The sequence below is a fragment of the Asparagus officinalis genome, chromosome 3 (genome assembly GCF_001876935.1).
Source record: "Asparagus officinalis chromosome 3, Aspof.V1, whole genome shotgun sequence".
NCBI lineage: Eukaryota > Viridiplantae > Streptophyta > Magnoliopsida > Asparagales > Asparagaceae > Asparagus > Asparagus officinalis.
This window is the reverse complement of record NC_033796.1, coordinates 93,170,112-93,177,234: the sequence shown is the minus strand read 5'-3', so window position 1 is coordinate 93,177,234 and position 7,123 is coordinate 93,170,112.

The window sequence follows — 7,123 nt, the reverse complement described above, 5'->3', positions numbered from 1 at the left end:
TTTTTCTTTTTTTTTCTTCCTCTCTTTCTAGGGCCGGCCATCCCCTCCCTCTTTTCTCTTGATTTCTCTTCCCTCGAGCATCCATTCTCTTTCAAACCTTGATATTTGTCTTAGATCTGGCTTTCCTTTGAATCTTGGACTGAGGAATCTCCCAAAATCTCCAAATAAAAAGTTTCTCTCAGGCCCCTCGAGCGTGTGGTTCAAGTTTCCTTAAAGGTCTCGCCTTTATTGGATTTTGGGCTTTTCTTCAGGTAAATCCTCCGCCATCTTGATCTATTTCATGTTTGATCTAGTGTATGGAGTCGCGGGATCGCATATAAGGGTTGAGGGTGTGATTTGATGCCTCAAGCTCGCCTTTTCAGGGGTGGAATTGCGATAAAAATGTGATTTTTCCTTTTCTAGATCTGATCCTTCAATTTACCTTGCAGGTTTCTATGTCCCGTATGGCGAGGGGTCAATCCTCTACCGCGCCGGCTGATGGCGCGCCTCCCTCTTACGCCGGTGAGCTACTTTTTTCTGGAAATTTACAAATTAGTCCATTTTTTCTTAGAAATTTACAAATTGGTCCTTTTAACCCCACGTTGTTCTCCTTGGTGAGGCAATCGGGAAGAGCCTTGATTCTCCTTGGTGAGGATCGACGCTTCAAAGATATGTTTTGCTTGGTCAAAACACTATCTCATAATAAATAAAGGGGGCGTTTTGTCGCTGCGTTGTGCCTTATAAGGCAGGGATATATTATCGATATACCCTATCTTATGAAGGCGCAACGTGGCCAAAACGTCACACCCTTTATAAGGCAATGACTCTATCTTACCCCTTCGTAAGATGAGTTCAATTTCCTTTTATAACTGGAATTAACAAACGTTTAATTGCTTGTTCTCAGTTGAATACCCTTCTGGAGCGTTCTCATCTCACGCAGTATACGGGCGTCGTGGCGAGTATTATTCGACCTCTGACGATGTTTCCCCTATCCCAGTCACTCCTCAGTTCGTTTTGGGTACATCGACTGAGGTTGTTCAGGTGGTGAAGGAAGGTGGGCACCGAGCTCTTCGACAGTTGATTACTGATGCACCACTTGTGAAGGATGCCAGTTCCGTTCAGTCTCTCAGGAAGACTGATTTTTTGTTTGGTGATTCTGTCAGAGATCCCGATGCAGCGTTTATTGACGCCGAGCAGTGGCTTCATAAGGCTGGCAGTAGTTTCCTGTATTTGCCGAAGATTCCTCGACATCGTTCTTTGACTGAGCTCAGGCGTCAGGCTGTGAAACGGGAGATGTCGTGGCGTTTGACAGAGGAGCATGAGAGTGTCCACTGCGGCTATGTTACTCATCAGGCAGTTCCTGGTTCGAGCAGGGATCACATTGTTGGACTGCGTCCTGGAGTACTGGGGCTAGATGCACCGCCCCGTAACGAGTTCCTTGCCTCTGCTTCCACTTTGAGGAATCGCCTCGCTAACTTAGGACGGGAGATGCCTGCGCCGCGCCACAGATTCTATGGTTGGGTCCATTCTTTGGACAGGTTTTGGTGGGCTCGTATGACGAAGTACGTCTTGAGCCGTTGGAGCGAGGAGTTGCACGCTTGCGGTCTTTATGCAGCCATTCGTGCCACCATGCATGGTTTACCCGTTAGTGCGAAGCATTTCTTTGCCTTATGCGAGCTTTATAATCCGGATTCGAACACCTTTCTGACTAGGCACGGAGAGTTGGGTTTGGCTCTTCATGAGATGCATAAGATTTCTGGTTTGCCCATGGGTCAGATGTTATACCAGGAGTATTTTCCTTCCAACCATGAACTGAGTCAGCTGAAAGATCGCATGCCCGGCCGCTACGAGACCTTATGGGACCTCACTTGTCACTATCACATTGCTTTGGCGCAGTCTAAGCCCCTAGCGAAGAGGACCAAATCAAATGTGAGCCTGAAGCAGTTCGCATCTTATTTGTTCAGGAATCTGGAGAGCAATTCTGGCGAAACTATTTGTGAACTGGCACCGCTTACTGCTTCAGGGGTCAATGATTTGCTGAAGAAGGTTGACGCTCGCTCCTATACTAATAGCAGTCCTGAGAGCGGCTTTCCTGCAGGGACCAAGTTCAGATCATTTTTATTCCATGCGACTGTGCCGATTCGTCCGATGACCCTTCTTGCCGGTTACCTCGCTATCTGGTTAAAGAAATGCGTGGTCCCGTATCAGTCTGGTGACGCTCTGCCACTGGAAGTGCTCTATCCTGCGGTTCAACTTGCCTACAGAAAGGAACTTTCACTTCTTCCGGTGATGGTGGCTAACATTCATCGAGGGCTTCGACAGATTTCCGGTGCTTTTACACGGAAGGAGAGTGAATCGCCGACTCAGATTCCTACTACTAAGGTGGAGCTTCCGTATGTTTATTTGATGGCTTGGTTCGTCCTTCATCGTTCTGACATGATGTCGGTACCGCATGCCATGGACCACTCTGTTCCCTTACTACAGCTGCTTGAGAATGGCGAGTGGGAAGGGCGAGGATTCTCTGATATCAGGAGGCAGCTACAGGTCCACAAGTGCTGGGCGTTCTCTACTTGTTTTCCGCAGTTCTCCAGCCGGTATGGCGAATGTTTGATTGATGAGGAGAAGCCGAGGGAGTATCGCACTTATTTAGATATCAGCTGCTTTAATTGGCTAGTGAACATCAGGCCGGGCTACTTGACTTTCCGGGTGGGGAATCAGTGTTTTATAGAGCCATATCTACCCTGCCGATTCGCTCGCCAGTTTGGTTATGACCAGCTTTATGTTGGGAACCCACGCCAGCAGCTTCGTGCTCATGGAGGTTTGGTGGACGGTCTTCGTGCATGGTTGTGGACCGTGACAGGCTGCACTGGTGCTAGGTTCAGTCTCCCGGGTGCTGAGCGACAGTTGAACCTCACTTTCTTGAGCTGCAGGTGGTTGTTAGCAGCTAATAAGACTGTCCCTGTGAAGCCTATTGAAGAGTTGGTGGCCGAAGAAGCCTCTCAGATTGATTCTCATGTGATCCGGGACGGTGCTTGGTCACAGAGGGCGCGGGGCAAGACCCGCCGACTTGATGCAGAAGGTCATAGGGCCTTTAGTTCTGCTGGAGAGGCTTCAGGCGGAGATCCTGAAGACTATGAGGCAGATTTCGAGCGAGGTTAGTCACCCATCTTTTCTTTCTGCATTTCCGAATTGCCAGTCCTGACCACTATCTGATATTTCAGGGACAACGACAAACAGTGAAGAGGAATTCCGTCCTTTTGCCCGGGCAAGACCTTCGACTACTGTCCGTGCTGATAGGCGGAAGAGACTAGCCCATAAGCCGCCTGCAGATTCGCGGGCATCTGAGATGGACTTGGCTGGTGATGATCCTACTAGCGACAGAGGTAACATCTACTCTATAGATCATTCTCTTGATCGTTTAGATTTTTAGGCTCATGCTTTCCCATTCTATGCAGGAGAGCGCGAGGAAGGGGAGATGAGTTTCGATCCTGCTCCTCATGAGTTCGTATCTTCTGGTGAGCCTGACTCACCTTACCAGGTAGAAAAACTTGCAGAAGCCGCCGACTTTAGGGAGGCTACCAATGTAGGACCTGATTCAATGAATCCAGATACATCTACGAGAGGTAACTTATCTCCGTTGGTCATATTCTCTTCATTCTTCTTTCGTACTTACATTTCTTTGTGTCAGATTTTTCGATTGACGATTTTGACGAGGCAGGTTTGCCTGCAGACACTTCTATGTTCCACTTCATGTATGACTCTCCTCAGATCGATGGCCCGCTGCCTGGAGATGTATTCCCTGAGTCTATGCTCCCTAAGACTCCTGAGGATGCTTCTTTTGAAGGTACGTGCATCTTCTCGAACTGATTATAGGACTAGTCAATTTTTAACTAATGCAGCTATAATCTGGGGATTCTGTTTTGTGTTTGACAGGAGCTTTTGTCGAGACTGATCCTGTTGAGCCGGCTGTGGGACCAACTACACCAGTTGATATACCCCCAGCCGTTATACCTCCACCACCCCCAGTGACTCAAGGGGAAGAAGGTATAGATTGAGCAACTGAGAAATGTCATTTATTTCTTCTTTTAAGGCTTTTGACGGTCCTTTTTGCGTAGGGTTTTCTTCTCGGCTTCATGTCCTTGTGAGGGAGTTATTATCAGACGACGACCCTGAGAAGATTGTCATTTGCATAGAAGTCCGCTCCTTCTTCTCCTTCTTGAATGCTATGATTGGCAAGCTCTTCCACGGCGGACTTTCCCTTCATCAGTTTAAGCCTTTCCTTGATTCTAAGATAAGCTCGATAAGGGACGCAGGATATCCAGATCTGGCGAAGGCTATAGCTGATGACCTTGATTGCCTAGAGCATGAGCTTCAGGTGTTTCGCGAGCTCCGGGATGCAGGTGTCTCTTCATTTATTGCTGCCGAGTTAGACACTCGCTTACAGACATGGCGCGATACCCGGCTTTTTGCTGATCTCGAGATTCAGATGCAGCGGGATCGAGTGGACCGAGTTAAAGCCCACCTTGCTGCTAGATCATCTTCACTTACCGAGCTTGACTCTTCTCTTGCCTCCTGTGCGACCGAGATAGACCAGCTCAGAAGAACACTCCGTGAAAAAGAGGAGACTTTTAGCATTCTACAGATGGCGAAGGCACAGGATCAGCAAGCCCATGCTGCTTTATCCGAGGAGTTGACATCTTTGGAGCAGAAGCTGACTGAGACGGAGGAGGTTGCTGCGGAGACTTTAGCCACCACCGAGGAGTCCATCAGAGCTGAGCTTAGACAAGCTTATGATGAGAAGCTGTCCAAGCTTAATCAGCAGATTTTTGGCCATGCACTTGATGTATGATTTCATTTGCTGAATGTCTAGACCTTTGATCCTTTTAGTGGAACTGGTTTGTTTTATCTTTATATTTATTATGATTCCTCATTCCGTCCGAGATGATTGACCATAATACTTTTAGGATTTTTGGCAAACCCTCAGCCCTCAACGGATTTGATCAGCCTTTACCGACTACCGTTTGAGTCGGGCTAGCATACGGATTATCTAAATCCGTTCCGCATGTGACGTTGTGCTAAAGGAATGAACTCCCTTAGACTTGATGTGCAACTTCGAATATGTAGACTTCGCCATTGTTATGGCAATAGGCTACCCAGCAACGTGTTTTAGACGCTGACTTATCCCTACTTAGGCTTCGGGATAAAATACCCCAGAATCGAACTCTGGTGTCTTTTTCCACGGAGAAAGACTAAACCGGTGACGCGTGTCAGGCGTCGGCATATCCTTTCTTAGGATTCAGGATGAAATTCCCCTTGCGTGTAAGGCATGGATTTTAGTGTTATTAATAACAACCTGCCACAATGTAGATTATGTGAACGGGGGCTCTTTTTAACGGTTAAGAACTAACCGGCAACGCGGGTTAGGCGCAGACTTATCCTTATTTAGGTTTCAGGATAAAATACCCCAGAATCGAACTCTGGTGTCTTTTTGTACGGAAAAAGACTAAACCGGCAGCGCGTGTTAGGCGCAGACTTATCCCTGCTTAGGATTCGGGATAAACTTCCTAGGATGAATCCTAGATTGATAAATTTTGGAAAAGATCAGTGCGGGAAAGGAAGAATTTTATATTCTATTTCCCGGTCTTCTTTTAGGGTGAAGGCGAACCCGAAAAACAAGAAAGGAAGAATTTTATATTCTATTTCCAGCGTAAAAGAAACTAGAAGTGGGATCTCCACTTCGAGAATCTGGAAAATCTAGATAAACCTGCCTTTTATAGGATTGGTTATCTAAACTGAGAAAAGGAGTTCTTCGTTTATCGAAGTGAAACTTTAGCTTTGGTCATAGCCATAAGAGGGCTTAACCAAAGGGAAGGAGAAGAGAGTTCTTTCGTTTATCGAAAGGGAACTCTGAAATGAGAGTGGACCTCTTGTTCATGGAAAAAGTCAAGAGGGCCAGAAAGATATTTTTAGTGGACTCACTGTCAATTGAAATTGATCAGTGAGGGATTTTGGTGGTGAAAAAGATTTTGGGTTATCCTCTAGAACATTAAGTGTAATATTCTTCAAGGAACTTCCCGGTAAATGGGTTATCCTGAATATACTAGGGATAGTATTTTTTCAGGAACTTACCATTTATTGGCATTAATTGTCTGGTGCCTTCTTGAGTAATCAGGCGATATGCACCGTTTGAGTAGACTGTGTCTATCACAAATGGTCCTTCCCACTTGGGTTCGAATTTACCTTTCTTCTTGGAATTGAGGATTATCGGTCGGCGAGCAGCGAGGACCAGATCTCCTTCCTTGAAGCTTCTCTGTCGGACCCTTTTGTTGAAAGCCCTAGATATTCTGGCTTGATATAACTCAATTTGTTGTTGAGCTTCCAAGCGCTTTTCGTCTAACCTCTCGAGTTCTTCGAGACGCTTTTGATGGTGTTCTTCTGTCGTCATCTCAGTTGCGAGAGCGATCCGAAGTGATGAGATCTGAATTTCCAGCGGTAGCACAGCTTCACATCCGTACACCAGCGAATACGGGGTGGCACCTGTGGGCGTGCGTATGGTGGTGCGATAAGCCCAGAGTGCTTCACCGAGTTTATCATCCCAGTCTCGTTTATTGGTCTTCACGAGCTTTGACAGGATCTTAATGATCGTTTTGTTAAACGCTTCAGCTAATCCATTCGCAGCGGGATAATAAGCTGTCGACGAAACATCTTCAATTTTGAACTTGTCGCAGAACCTGACGAAGGCGTTGCTTATGAACTACGGACCGTTGTCATGAATGATCCGTCTTGGCACGCCGTGTCTGTATATGACATGATGCTTGATAAAATTGATGACGTTGTTCGTCTTCACTTCTTTAAGCGGAATCGCTTCAGCCCACTTTGAGAAATAGTCCGTGATTACGAGGATGAATCGATCGCCTTTGACTGAAGGGGGAAAAATAGGACCGACAATGTCCATACCCCATGTCTCGAACGGCCAAGACGTGGTTGATGTGTGCAACTGCTCTGGCGGTTGATGCATATAATTTGCATGTATTTGACATGCATGACACTCTCTGGCATATTCGATTGCGTCACGAACCATCGTTGGCCAGAAATACCCCATTCTTCTGATGCGATCATACAGTTTGGGACCAGGCTAATGCGC